The 14,855-nt window shown below is 40.2% G+C and overlaps 1 protein-coding gene across 3 annotated transcripts in view; it reads right to left on the reverse strand.

Annotated features, from left to right (window-relative positions):
* Window positions 1–14,855, reverse strand: part of FAM124A (family with sequence similarity 124 member A) — a 77,485-nt gene that overhangs the window by 28,281 nt on the left and 34,349 nt on the right. The gene's annotated exons all lie outside the window — the stretch shown is intronic.

Raw genomic sequence — 14,855 nt, forward strand, 5'->3', positions numbered from 1 at the left:
GGCACAAAAACATTCCTGTGGAAAAGAATGGAGAGCCCAGAGATAAATCCATGCATATACATTCTACTAGGACTTGACAAAGAAGCCAAGAATACTCAATGGAAAAAGACAGCCTCTCCAATAAATGGCGCTGGAAAAATTGGATATTCACTTGGAAAAGAATGAAACTAGATCCCTATCTTACCCTACTCAAAAAAATTAACTCAAAATGGATTCAAGACTTAAACGTAAACCTGAAACTATTAAACTCCTAGAACAAATGTAAGAAGGAAGCCCTCTGACATAGATCTTTGCAATGATTTTTTGGATATGGCCTCTAAACCATGAACAACAAAATAAAAAACAAGTGGGGTTACTTCAAACTAAAAAGTTTCTGCACAGCAATAGAAACTATCAACAAAAGGAAAAGACAGCCTATAGAATAGGAGAAAATATTTGCAAATCACATATCTGATAAGGGGTTAATAAAAACTCATTACGTACCTAACAGTAAAAACAAAAACCAACCCAAATAATCCAATTAATTGATTTAAAAATGGGCAAAGGACTTGAATAGACATTTTCCCAAAGCAGATACCCAAATGGCCACCAGGTGTATGAGAAGGTGCTCAACACCACTAATCACTGGGAAATGAAAATCAAACCCACAATGGGATATCACCTCCTGCCTGTTACAAAGGCTGTCATCAAAAAGACGAGAGAGAAATGCTGATGAAGATATGAAGAAAAGGGAACCCTTGTGTGCTACTGGTGGGGATATAAATTGATGCAGCCACTATGGAAAACATTTTGTAGGTTACTCAGAAAATTACAGAAAGAACTACCATATGATCTAGCAACTCCACTTCTGGGAACACATTAAAAGGAAAAGAAATCACTATGTCACAATCACTGTGTGGTAGCATTATTTATCACAGCCAAGACACAGGAACACTGTAAGTATCCATTAGGAGATAAAGAAAACGTGGTATATATTGTCAGCCATGAGAACGAAGGAAATCTTCCCATCTTAGACAACATGGATGGACTCTGAAGGCATTATGCTAAGTAAAATAAGTCAGATAGAGAAAGACAAATATCACTTATATGTGGAGTCATACTGAACTTGTAAAAAGTGAGCGCAGCATGGCGGTTACTGGGCGTTGGGAGTAGGGGAATTGGAGAAATGTTAAGGGGACAAACTTGTAACTAGTGGACAAATAAATTCTGAAGATCCAGTGTACATCAAAGTGATTATAGTCAACAATACTGTATTATAAACTTTAAAACTGCAAAGACACTAGATCCTAACTATCCTCTACACACACAAAAATAACTGAGACATGGTAAAGGTTTTAGCTAATGCTACTGCAGTAATCATATTGCCATACGTAAATGTGATCAAAGCGACACATTGTGCACCTGAAACTTACAAAGGTTATATATGAATTATATCTTAGTAAAACATAATTTTTAAAAATCCCATTTTTGCTTTATTTGAGCATTAATCAAGAGAAAGGGTATTTTTGTTTCGAATGATCCAGATAATTGTTTCAGTTCTTCCTTTTAATTTCTGGTACACAGGGGGTATAATGCTGGCCTATGGGACTGAACTTGAATGAATCGCTGTATTGTAGGTCAGAGGATTATTCATTTAAGTAAACACACACACACACACTTGGGAACCTGATTGATACCTTAGAGATTTAGTTTAACTCAAGTTTTCTCAATTCAGCACAACTGGCATTTTGGATCAGATAGTTCTTTGCTGTAGGAGGCTGTCCTGCGCATTGTAGGATGTTCAGTACATACCTGCCCTTTGCCCCACAGATGCCAGTAGCATCCCTCTCCTCCCCTCTACACTGAGGCAACCAAAAATGCCTCCAGACATTGCCAAATGTTCCCAGGCATGGGAGGGGTGCAGAAACGCCCCTGGTTGAGAACCACTGCTTTTGTTCTATGGAAACATAATGCCCTTAAATGAACTCTGCATCAAAATTCTATGGGAATGCCTCCTCATTTTTAAAATCAGATTTTAATTTTTTCTAAACTGATATGTAGAACAAGTTTTAAAAACAAGGTACAGTTGACCTTTGAACAACACGGGTTTGAACTGCATGGGTCCACTTATATGTGGATATATTTCCATAGTAAATACTACAGTGCTGCATGGCATAAATACAGAGGAACCATGGATACAGAGGGTCGACTGTAAGTTATACATGGATTAACCACCGTGTTGTTCAAGGGTCAACTGTAGTTCTACAAAGCTTATGATAGTGGGCGGAAAAGTTCTACTCTGACCCCTGAGTCTTATTCCTAGAGCAGTGCTATTCCATAAAACTTCCTGCAATGATTGAAATGTTCTGTATCTGTGCTGTCAGGTATGGAAGCCACTAGCCTGTGAGTTTCCCCCTATCTCCCCCCATCTCCTGCCTGGACAGGTATTAGGAGCCCAGCTGCCTGTGTTCTTGAAGCTGGTCAGGGAGAGTGTTGGGCTGGAGGGACTGCCGTCAAGGATAAAGAATTGCATCTCTTCCTCCTGGGTTCACTCTAGCACCTCCTCGGGTCTTGGTCTGCTGGTCCACCTTCCAGAGAATAAGCTTCAGTCTTCTGATGGATCAAGGAAGAGGTGGCTGATTGGGGGTTCAACTGCTCTGTGTGTGTGTTCCAATAAAAATTTATTTACAAAAACAAGCAGCAGGCCAGATTTGTGGTCTTTGGTTTGCTGATACCTGTCAACTGCTTTTTAACTAACTTTAGATCAGTTTTCCAGTTTTAACCACCCACTCACCTAGGCACAAACACTGTGCATGCACTCTGCCCCACCTCCCTTTAGCTTGGTCATCTCTCCCCTGCCCCGTCCTCAAGGCCCTGACAGCAGCGGGCCTGGGGTCTTGGCCAATCAGTGACTCAGGATGATGAGGATAAGAGGCTATCAATAGGTCCCTAGTTCATGAAGGCAGAAGGGAGTATGGTCTGGGGACCCTCAAATCTTGTAGGAAGCAAAGGGGAGGTGGCCTCCCAAAGATAACATATTGACCTGACATACCCCCAGCCCTCTTATTTGGAGGCGGGGGTGGAAGGAGTTCCAATTCTAGTGAAATGAGTCACTTGGCATGCCTGGTAGAAGGAAATGCCCAGTCTCACAGTTGGAGCTTCTCTGAACTTCAAGTGTAGAGTACTCATCACCTTTGTTTTTCTGCCTGGATTCCAATCACTAATTCCAGGATAATTGCACACCCATCACCACTGTCTGGCATAAAAAATAAAAAATGAATTATCAAAACTCAAAGGCAATGCTATTGCAAGGCTGAGCTAGCTGCCCCTATCAGGTAAGGAACTCCACTTAAAATAAGGCAACACCAATGAGGCATGTCTAGGGAACATCTTTAAAGCCAGTGGACTTGGCCATGGTTACATTACTGCCAGACCACTGGTCCTCTCCCTCGTGGCTGCTCTCAACTTCAGCTCCCAACACCGTCATCAGGGCAGGGAACACACATTCACTGTGCCAGAACAAACACTGGCAAAGAGTTCTCGAGACCAAGGCTGTCATGAAATCATGCCAAGAGAAGAAGTGAGCTCAGAGTTGATTGTATTAGGCAGGCCAACAGTGTGCAATTCTGGCTACATGTGAGAGAGTCACCTAGGAAACTTTAAAAAACACCCCCCTCTAGAGCAACTGAAACAGAGTCTCCAGGGTAGGTCCAAGGCATGCACTGAAAAACATCCCAGGTGACTTTAATGTCCAGCCAGAACTGGGACCACTGTTTTAAGCCAACGTGCTGATTTTCCCTTCTGCCTAGCTTTATTTCTCTGCTGTCTGGGGCCCGTAACCATTTTTATGGCTACTGAGAGTGATTCTGACTGATTTGATAGTATACATTCTCATGACTATACACTCTTCAAACTTTACAAACCCATTTTCTTACTTTCTGTGAAGTAAACTCTTGCAACCTTCCAGTTCCAAAAATCTGTGCTTCTGAAAACGAAGACCCATAAAATCGTGCCTTGTAGAACTTGCACTAAGAAGGCTGGTGGGAAAGGCAGAGCCGGCCCAGAGGAATATTCTTTTCTCTTTGTCTTGCCCCTCATTGTGTTAATTAGATTAGCACTCACTTTTCTCCCTCGTTTCATGCAATTATTTTGGCTAAAGGACAATGAACTTGTCCTTTCCATTAACCTTCGTCTGGAAAATGATACGGATAATGGAAATTCCGAAGAATGAGTTTCCACGACCGCGTTTCCCTCTCAGTGATTTTTTTAATTTGTTCTTATCAGCAAATCTGTTTTATAACAACCAAACTTGCTTTTTAAGCCTTGAATCCTCATCATTTCCAACCATTGCTGTGCTTCACATAAGCTTCCTCTTGCAGCGTTATCTGTTAATTCACTTAAAACAGAGAACTACTGAATATCTTTGTAACGCTTAGGCCAGAAACACAAGGCTGCCTACATCAGAAGAGATCAACTAACTGCCCCACAGAACAAAGACCCAGGCCGAACAAAAGCTCTGTCTAGCCTTCCCCAGAATACACGGACGTCACTGTCGTTGCAGACTCTAAAGAGCAAAGATGGATCTAATCTTTTCCATAAATCTGCCTCACTGAGAAAAATGTTGCTTGCTGAGATTAGTCTTGTAATAACAATGCCTCTGTTCAGCAAATAGAATTTAGGACAGTGCCTCCAAGGTTCGGGAGTTAACAAGAAGCATGCCAGGGATATGTCAAGAACTCACTACGTCTATTATTCGCAAAGCAGCAGTATTCATTGTGTCCTTAGGAGTTTTCCTGGCCAGAATTATGTGTGGGCTTTCTTGAGTGAAAAACATTAAACCAAAAAAAGAATCTAGTCTTTGAATTGCTCACTATTCAAGACACAGATGCAGAAACAGAAGGATCTAAAGATGGGACAATTTGATAGATGTGCAAAGAATATGTCAGTTAAGTAAGCATGTTCACTGAAGATAAGAGGGGATGCAAGAATCATCCTGTGTTGTAAAGGAGGAGTCATTTCAGGCTCGCTTGTTCAGATAAGGAAACAACCTGACTACAGTCATTGGCCATCTGCCTGAAGAAGCACCAGCCACTCTAACCTGCTGGGATATCAGGGCTGGAGGACGAATATGGGTCTGCGATCACTGCTCAGCTGGGCTCACTCCGGAGATACAGAGGATTGTTAAGAGGATGGGCTAGATCCCCATTTCCAGGTGATCTGGGAGAGCCCTGAGTAAACAGGGCATCTTCCAGAACACCATGAGTGAGAGTGGCCCCCAGAAGCGTCTCACTGGTCCCAAAATTCACCCAGTTCAGTAGCTGGGTCCTTGGACTTTCTTCTGTCTTGGGGACCAGCCCTGGCTGTACCTGAACTAGTTCTGGCTGGTATTAAACTAACGTTAAATGACATGATAGTCACTCAGTTAAAATTCTAGAGTATCAGTGTAGCTTTACTGACCTGCTGCTGTGCACAGAAAAATATCTAAAAGCTACTTTTGGAAAATTAATATCCAACTAATTAAGGTTATCCATTTCAAGCCCCCGATTTTCAAAAACTTAATAATTTGAATTCAACTCCTAAATCTTATTACTTTACTAATAAATCTAGCAAATGTTAATAATTAACATGTATTTTTAAAAGGGCTCTTACAGCTTAATTAACTAATTTCCTTTAATATCTTAAACTATATTTATACATTTAACATATTGATTTTCTTTTTAAGTAGCTCGTAGTATGATTAATAAACAAAACCTTTTAAGTATTTAAATGACTCTTGTAAATCTAATCAATTCAACACAGAAGTGTTGAATATTAAATCCTCTTAAATGTTTCAATGTTACAAACTTACTAAAACTTTACTCCTTTACCCTTCAACTTAAAACTACAAATTTGAATCACATCTAAGTTACAATTCAAATGGAATCACATTATTCTCTTCTTCTAATAGACCGAATTCTCTAAAACAAACAATGCTTAAAATACCAAACATAAACAAATTATTTCTGAACCTAACACAAAAATTTTTAGTATTATAGGCTTTGTTTACTTTGTTATTCCTATATTTAATCCTAATTTTTTTTCTGATTAAGACATAAATATCCACTAAGTAGATAACTACGTCATTCCAAGTAATTTGGCCTTGCTTTTCTAGCTGACTCAGGTCGCTTGTGGATGGCTGTTTTGGCCGGGAAGTGTCCCAACCCAGAGGGACAAGTAGGGTTGATAAAACGGATTTCAGAAGTTAAAGAGGTTATTCACATGGTCCTGGATTTAAGTCAAATCATTATCTTATTTCTCTCTACGAACAGACTTCTGCATCCTCCCCTCCGGTTGTGGCTAACTTCCATCCCTGCTTCATTAGCCCTGCAAGTCTTTGCTTCCCTTAAAAGACATTTACATGTCACCCTATTGAACTTCCATCTCTTAAGGCTTTGCTGCTTCTGCAGGCCTCAGATAACCAGGTGTTCTTGGGTTCAGGGAAGAGAGGGGCCCGTCCAGCCTGGAAATCCCAGCTATTTGAAATGTCCTATGTGATCTGCTGTTAAAGTGACCCCGAAGCAGCTGGGCAACTGAAGAGACAACTATCAACATCATTAGACTAGGGGATCTTAGAATAGAATTTCATGTCCTGGCTTCCAGGGCCCTCCCACATGGCCTCCTCTTGTGACCACTCATTGGCCCTCCCAGGTCCCAGCTGGGCGTGTTCATGTCACATGATCTTGCTCCCACTACTAAGTGATGGAGCCAAGAGTGGACACCGGACCAAAGGGAAACAAGCAAATCACTGGGCTGAACACCTGGATTCTCTCCTGAACACACACATTGGTGGTCACACCAATGGCACAGCAGGAGTCTGCAGTTTTGTCTAACAGAAAAAGTATTAGTTCTGACCATTTCCTCTGGTGAAAAGAGGTTAAAGACCTACTTTTTATAGCACTAGGAGAAGGTTGTAAAATTGTTTTTTTATTCAACAGTGCCCACGCCCTGGAAGCTTCCTCCTTGGTCCTGTTTACTGTTTCTTCAACTGTCCCCATTGACCCTTCCTACAGCCCTTTCAAAAGATGGTGGTCAAAACTGAATTTTGTCCTATGCGACTGAATGCATTACTCTTTTGGTTGTCAGGGACAGCACTCATCTCATACTATTTATAAGGGACATTTAGTGTAAGACTACTGAGGAGACACAACTGCAGAAGTGCAGCGAGCCACAGGAACAAGCAGAGCTAAGGAGTTATACACAGTAAGGCACATTCTTCGTTGTCTCTGGCCTTTTCTTGTAGGTCAGGACCACTCCTCTCTCTCATGGCAGGGTGACTTTCTCCACTTGGTGGAAAACACAGCTGCTAACCAATCCCAAGCTTTACATGCTAGAGCTTCAGCCACTTGGAGGGAGACCAACTTTTCTTCCCCAGTCAATACCAGTTCCCTATTGCCATCAATGACATCAGCACACTGATAGGCTAGGTTTGTCAGCTTCAACCAGGAGGCAGGATCGGGTCATTCTAACATGGTACTTCACCTGTATTTGTATGAATAGGGAAGGGGCTCTCAACAAAGGAATACTGGGAGGGGAACACCTCACTTGGCCAAAATGTGGAGATGACCAGTGCTGAACATTATAGAAGGGCATCTTAACACTTACACTTCAGATAATTGCTCTGATGGTTAGACATCAGGCTTTCTCTTAAACAACTAAATTATATTTCTCACTTACATTACTTAAATGTCTTTTGTATCAGAAAAGGAGAACATTAAAGAATCTTATTCATATGAAAGCTAGGTGACAAATAAGACTGCAAAAGCTTATTTCTTGAAAATTTGTAGCAAGTGAACAGGTAGCTAATAGCCTAATGATTTAGGTGTGATTTCAGCTTGCGGTTTTAGGTATTTTCTTTGCTTCTCATTTTCAAGAAGATATCCTTCTCTTCCGATGTCCAAGGGAGAAAAATCTATTTGCAGTTCCTGACAACAACTATTTCAGGTAAGTAATACATTAATTTCAGACTAAAATGACATTCATTTTGGAATCTTCAGAATCATATACATATATTGTTAATTGCATGTGGAACATTCTCAATGACAGATCATACGTTAGGCCACAAAACAAGTCTTAATAATTTTAAGAAGACTGATATATCAACATCTTTTCCAACCACAATGGTATAAAACTAGAAATCAATTACAAGAAGAAAACAGGAAAATTCACAAAATATGTGGAGATTAAACATCATGCTACTGAGCAACCAATGGGTCAAAGAAGAAATCAAAATAAAAATTTGCTTGGGATAAATAAAAATACAACATACCAAAACTTAGGAATATAGCAAAAGCAGTTCTAAGAGGAAAGTTCAAAGTAATAAATGCCTAATCAAGAAACAAGAAAAGTCTCAAATAAACAGCTTCACTTTACACTTCAAGGAAGTAGAAAAACAAGAACAGATGAAACCCAAAGTTAGCAGAAAGAAGGAAATAACAAAGATTAGACCAGAAATAAATGAACCAGAGACTAAAAAAGACAGCAGAAAAGATCAACAAAGTTAAGAGCTGGGTTTTTGAAAGATAAAGAAAATTGACAACCTTTATTTAGACCCACAAAGATAAAAAGACAGTGGACTTAAATAAATAAAAACAAATGGAAGAGGAAAAATTAAAATGGATAACACAAAAATACAGAGGACCATAAAAGACAGCTATAAATAATTAGATGCCAAGAAATTGGACAACCCAGAAGAAATGGATAAATTCCTAGGAATATACAACCTACAAAGATTGAATTATGAAGAAATACAAAATCTCAGACATATTACTAATAAGGAGATTGAATCAGTAATCAAAAACCTCTCAACACAATCCCTATACAAGTTCCAATAGCATTTTTCATAGAAATAGAACAAACACTCCTAAAATTTGTATGGAATCACAGAAGACCCAAATAGCCAAAGCAATCTTGTGATAGAACAAAGCTGGAGGTATCACAACTCCTGATTTAAAACTATATTACAAAGCTACAGTAATCAGAACAGTATGGTATTGCCATAAAAACAGAGACACAGATCAACAGAATGGAAAGCCCAGAAATAAACCCACCCAATTATGGTCAATTTATTTATGACAAAGGAGCCAAGAATATACAATGGGGAAAGGGCAATCTCTTCAATAAATGGCACTGAAAAAACTGGACAATCACATGCAAAAGAAGAAAACTGAACCACCATCTTACACCATGTACAAAATGAACTCCAAATGGGTTGAAGATTTGAATGTAAGACCTGAAACCATAGAATTCCTAGAAGAAAACATAGGCAGTAGGCTCTCAACATCAGTCTAGGCAATGATTTTTTGGATTTGACACCAAAAGCAAAGGCAACAAAAGCAAAAATAAAGGGGACCACATCAAACCAAAAGCTTTTGCACAGCAAAGGAAATCATCAACAAAATGAAAAGGCAACCTACCAAATGGGAGAACATATTTACAAGTCATGTATCTGATAAGGCATTAATTATCCAAAATATGTAAAGAACTCATATAACTCAACAGCAAAATAACCTAAAATAACAATAAAAATCTGATTAAAAAATGAGCAGAGGATCTAAATAGATATTTTTCCAATAATCATTAGGGAAATGCAAATCAGAACTGCAATGAGGTATCACCTCCCACCTGTAAAAATGGCTTTTATCAAATGGATAAGAAATTACAAGTGTTGGTGAGGATACAAAAAGAAAACCCTTATGCACTATTGATGGGAATGTAAGTTGGTACAACCACTATAGAAAACAGTATGGAGATTCCTCAAAATATAAAAATAGAACTATCATGTGATCCAGAAATTTCTGCTGGGTATTTATCCAAAGGAAATGAAAACATTAAGTCAAAAAGATCCCTGTACTGCTATGCTCACTGCAGCATTACTGTAGCACAATAGCCAAGACATGGAACCAACCTAAATGTCCACTGATAAATGAATGGATGAACTACACACACACACACAAATGGAACGTTCCTGTATAAAGAGGTCTTGCCATTTGCGACATCATGGATGGACCATGACAGCGTTATGCTAAGTGAAATAAGCCAGAGAAAGACCAATACTTTATGATCTCACTTATACATGGAATCTAAAAAAAGTAAAATAAAAGCCCTAACTCATAGATACAGATAACAGATTGGTAGTTGCCAGAGGCAGGGGGGTGGGGGTGGCGGGGAGCAAAGTGGGTGAAGTTGGTCAAAATGTATAAAACCCCAGTTATTAAGTCAGTCAGCCATGGGGATGTAACGTGCTGCATAGTGACTGTAGTTAAATAACTGCATATATGAAAGTTGCTAAGAGAGTAGATCTTAAAAGTTCTCATCACAAGGAAAAATGTAGAAGTATGTATGGGGATGAATATTAGCTAGATTTATTGTGGTGATCATTTTGCAATATAGAAATATCATTATGTTGTACACCTGAAGCTAATATATTTTTTTTTGTCAATTATACCTCAATTAAAAAAACAAGGAAATAAACCAATATCACAGCTTCTGAAGTACAGAACTGAATAAACAAACACCTTAGTGCAGGTTCACGCCTCAGCCAAAAGCACATGAGGGTACCTGCGTTTTTATCACTCTAGATAATTTTGATGCAGTTGGTTCAGAAAATAAGTTCCTATACTCTTGAATAATGCAGAGCTTAGGGGCGCCCACCCTCTACACGGTCAAAAATCCACATCCTCTGTATCTGTGATTCCTCCCTACTGCCTGCCTGTGGTTTCCCTGTATCTGTGGTTCTGCATCCACAGATTCAACCAACCATGGATCGTGCTGTGCTGTAGGATTTACTATTGGAAAAAATCTGCATATAAGTAGACTTGTGCAGTCCTAACCCATGTTGTTCAAGGGTCAACTGTACACTTTTTGTATAATACATATGCAAAAGCAGAAGACTGCATTTGAAAACTAATCTGGTCATTTCTTCCAAAGGGAGTTTACCTCCATGTTTCTAGAAGTTTTGGTCTGTGTTACAGTGAATCTGGGCATGTGTGAAGACCTGTTGCTTGACTAAACTAATAACAGTGTTTTCACAAACAGAATTGCCTTGTATTGCAAGTTCTACAAAGCAGAAAGTCAGGCTGGAACACCTGGAAGCTGTGCAGCCCGGCAAAGCTCCAGCAGCGAGTCCAGCACCAGAGCTGATCAGCCACAGAGCAAAGCCCTCAGCATCCTCTGGCCAGGGAACTTGGGGTGTGGGTGAGTTTGAGTCAATACCACAAAGAGTCTTGCCCGGTTTGGAGCTGGTTTTCTGCTCAGCCCAGGCAAGGGGAATTAATTCATAGCCCAGACTACTTTTGCTGAGCATAGGTCCCAGCCCTGCCCAACCAGAAAGCCTTCCAGAACACCCTGGAAGCTGTTTGGAGTCAACTCTCCTGCTCTATCAGGGAAGGGGAGCTAATTCATAGCTCTGCCCCCTGCTGAGGTCGCTTTGGGCCCTGTCTGACCAAGAAGCCCAGTCTAAGCACCTGGGAAATGGCGTGGATCAGCAGCATGCAAGTAGAGAGCTAGCCAGCAGATCTGCCCATCTGCAGAGACAAGCCAGTGACCCGTCCGGGCAGAGAGCCTGGCGCACAGGTCTGCCTGACTAGCTTCCCGAACAAGAGTCTTACCAGTTTGAGGTGTGCTCTGCATATCCACCCACTCCTGGTCCCTGCCCCCTGAGCAGAGAAGTTAATCTGTAGCCCTGCCCAGGGCTGAATACAGCCTCCAACTCTGCTAACCCCAGGAAACCTACACAGAGCTCCCCAGAATCTCAGTGGCTCACCCGGTGGCCCTGATCACAGCAGCACTTGCATGGAGACCCTGACTAGCACCTCTGCGTCTAAAGGCAGCCACATCGGCTCAGGGACCTCAGTGTGGAAGGCTGATTCGACTCCCAAAGAGCCTCGATGGCCTGGTGACTGTTCTGAAGCCCCCACCAGGCAGGGAAGGTCATTTGTTGCCATACCCAAATCTGCATATGGCTTCCAGCCCAAATGAAGCTGGGAACCTAGCCAGAGCTCCAGGGAATCCATGTAGACCATCTTGCAACTCCCATTACAGCAGCACTGAGTGGAGAACTTGGCCAACGGCCCACCCCATCCGCAGGGCTAGGACACTGGTCCATCAGGCCAGGATGTTGGTATATAGTTCTGCCCAATTTGATCCCCAAACAAGAACCTTGCCAGCCTCGGGGCCTATATGGGGCCCTGCCTGGGAGGGAAGCTAACTCATAGCCCCACCCACTGCAGAATGCTGTCTTCAGCTCATCAGACCAGGGGACCTAACCAGAACCCAGAAGAAGGTGTGTAGCCCATCCCTCAGCCCTGCTTGCAGCTGCACATGAACAGAGAGCACAACATGCGGCTTTCCCCATCTGCAGAGCAAAACTGGTGGCCCCATCTGGCCAGGATACTCAGTGCACAGTCTAGCCAAATTGTTGGGTCCCCAAACAATGAGAAGTGCCTGCAGGCAAGGGCAGGTAAGCTAATTCACAGCCTAGCTTACAGCAGAGTATAGTACCCAGTCCCGATCATCTAGGAAGCCTGACCACAGAACCTAGGCACCTGCAGAGCGCATCTGACAGTCTTTCTTGGGCAGGCAACCAAGCCAATAGTTTCATCCAATGTTCTCAGCCACTGGGAAACCCCCCGCAACCCCCATGACTTCAGAGCCTAGGCAGTGGCCTCATCCCAAAATACACCCTGAAAGCAAGCCCCATCTGTCCAAGTATGTTACCAGCTGATGTGTTCAGAACACCAAGCCAAGTAAACTAACGAAGAATTGCCTCTGCTCAGGTGAGTCCGTAAAGTTCTGGAAAATGAAAACACTCAAATGCACACATACCAATGTAAGGAATCAGGGATCACAAAAAATCATGTAAATACAGCATCCCCAAGAGAAACTAATAAAGCTCTAGTAACTGATCCTAAAGAAGTGGAGACCTATGAGATGTCAGACAAAAATTCAGAATAACCCTCCCAAAGAAGTTTAATGAACTACAGGAACAAATAGATAACTACATGAAATTCGGAAAACAATGCGTGAACAAAACAAGAAGTTCAACCTCTTGTTGAGGTTGTAGAGACATGTAGAGGACATGAAACAAACAGAAATCCTAGAGCTGAAACACAATGACTGAAAAATTCAATAGAGAGCTTCAAAAACAGTCTTGACCATGCAGAGGAAGAAAAAACTCAGTGTATTAGCACACAGTACTTTTGAAATTATCCAGTCAAAGGAGCAAAAATTTAAAAAAATGAAAAATAATGAAGAAAGCCTATGGGACCAGTGGAACACAATCAAAGAAAACAATATCTACATTATGAGAAATCCTAAAGAAGAGAAAGAAAGGGACAGAAAGTATATTTAAATTTTAATGACTGAAAATGTCCCAAACTTGTGGAGAGAAATGGACAGTCAGATCTACGAAGCCCAAAGGACTCCAGGTAGATTGAACCTGAGTAGACTACACTGAGACATATTATAATTAAAATGTCAAAAGTCAAAGACAAAGAATTCCAAAAGCAACAAGAGAGAAGAGACAAGTTACATACAAGGTAACCTCTATAAACTATTGGTAGGTTTCTCAACAGAAATTTTTCAGGCCAGGAAAGAATGGGATGATATTTATGAAATATTGGGGGAAAAAAAAGTCAGCCAAGAATTCTGTACCCCAGCACAGCTTTCATTCAGAATTGAAGTAGAGATAAAGACTTTCTCAAACAAATAAAAGCTTGTATAAGGAAGATCATGTCATTAACCCTGCCTTACAAGAAATGCTAAAGGAAGTTATTTGAGTGAAAGTAAAAGGATGCTATTAACATTATAAAAGCATAAGAAGGTAGTGTGAAATTCACTGATAATGGTGAATATATGGTCAAAATTAGTCTGTAATATGGTAAGGGTGGTATGCAATTCACTTACACCTCTAGTTTAAAAGTTAAAAAACAAACGTAAAAATAACTGTAACCATAATAATCTGTTATGGGACATGCAATATAAAAAATACACAATGTGCAATATCAAAAACCTAAAATGTGAGGGCAGAAGTAACAGTGTTAAGTTTAGGAATGCTATTAAAATTAAACTGTTATCAGTTTAAAATAGGTGTCATATGAAAATGAATATATGTATATTCATGTATGATTGAAGAATTGTGCTGTATACTAGAAATTGACATAACATTATAAACTGACTATACCTCAATAAAAAAATAAAATAAAATAGGGTGTCATAATTCTAAGATGTTTTATGTAAGCTTCACGGTAACCACAAGGGAAAAAGCTGCAGTAATTGCACAAAAGAACATGATAGAGAAGTCAAGGCATACTAACACTAAAAGACATCAAAACACATCAAAACAGCAGAATAAGAAGTGAGGAACAATGGATCTACAAAACAGCCAGAAAACAATGAACAAAATGGCACTATTAAGTCCTTATTAATAATTACTTTAAACATAAATGGATTAAATTATCCAATCAAAAGACAAAGACAAAGACAAAGAATGGCTGAATGGATTTAAAAAAAAAGCAAGATCTAATGATATGCTGCCTATAAGAGGCTCACTTTAGTCTTAAAGATGTATATAGACTGAGAGAAAAAGGATGGAGAAGGAGAAAGATATTTCAAGCAAGTAGTAACCAAGAAAAGCAGGGTTAGCAATACTTAGACAAAACAGACTTTAAAAATGATAAGAAGATACAAAGAAGTTCATGATAAATGATAAAGGGGTCAATCCTTCATGAAGATATAACAATTTTAAAATGAGACATTAACTACAATAAATAATAGTGGGGTTTTTAGTAAAATGCTCTCAACACAATTGATTCATCATCCAGACAGAAAATCAATAAGGA

The sequence above is a fragment of the Camelus bactrianus genome, chromosome 14, assembly GCF_048773025.1.
Source record: "Camelus bactrianus isolate YW-2024 breed Bactrian camel chromosome 14, ASM4877302v1, whole genome shotgun sequence".
Lineage (NCBI taxonomy): Eukaryota > Metazoa > Chordata > Mammalia > Artiodactyla > Camelidae > Camelus > Camelus bactrianus.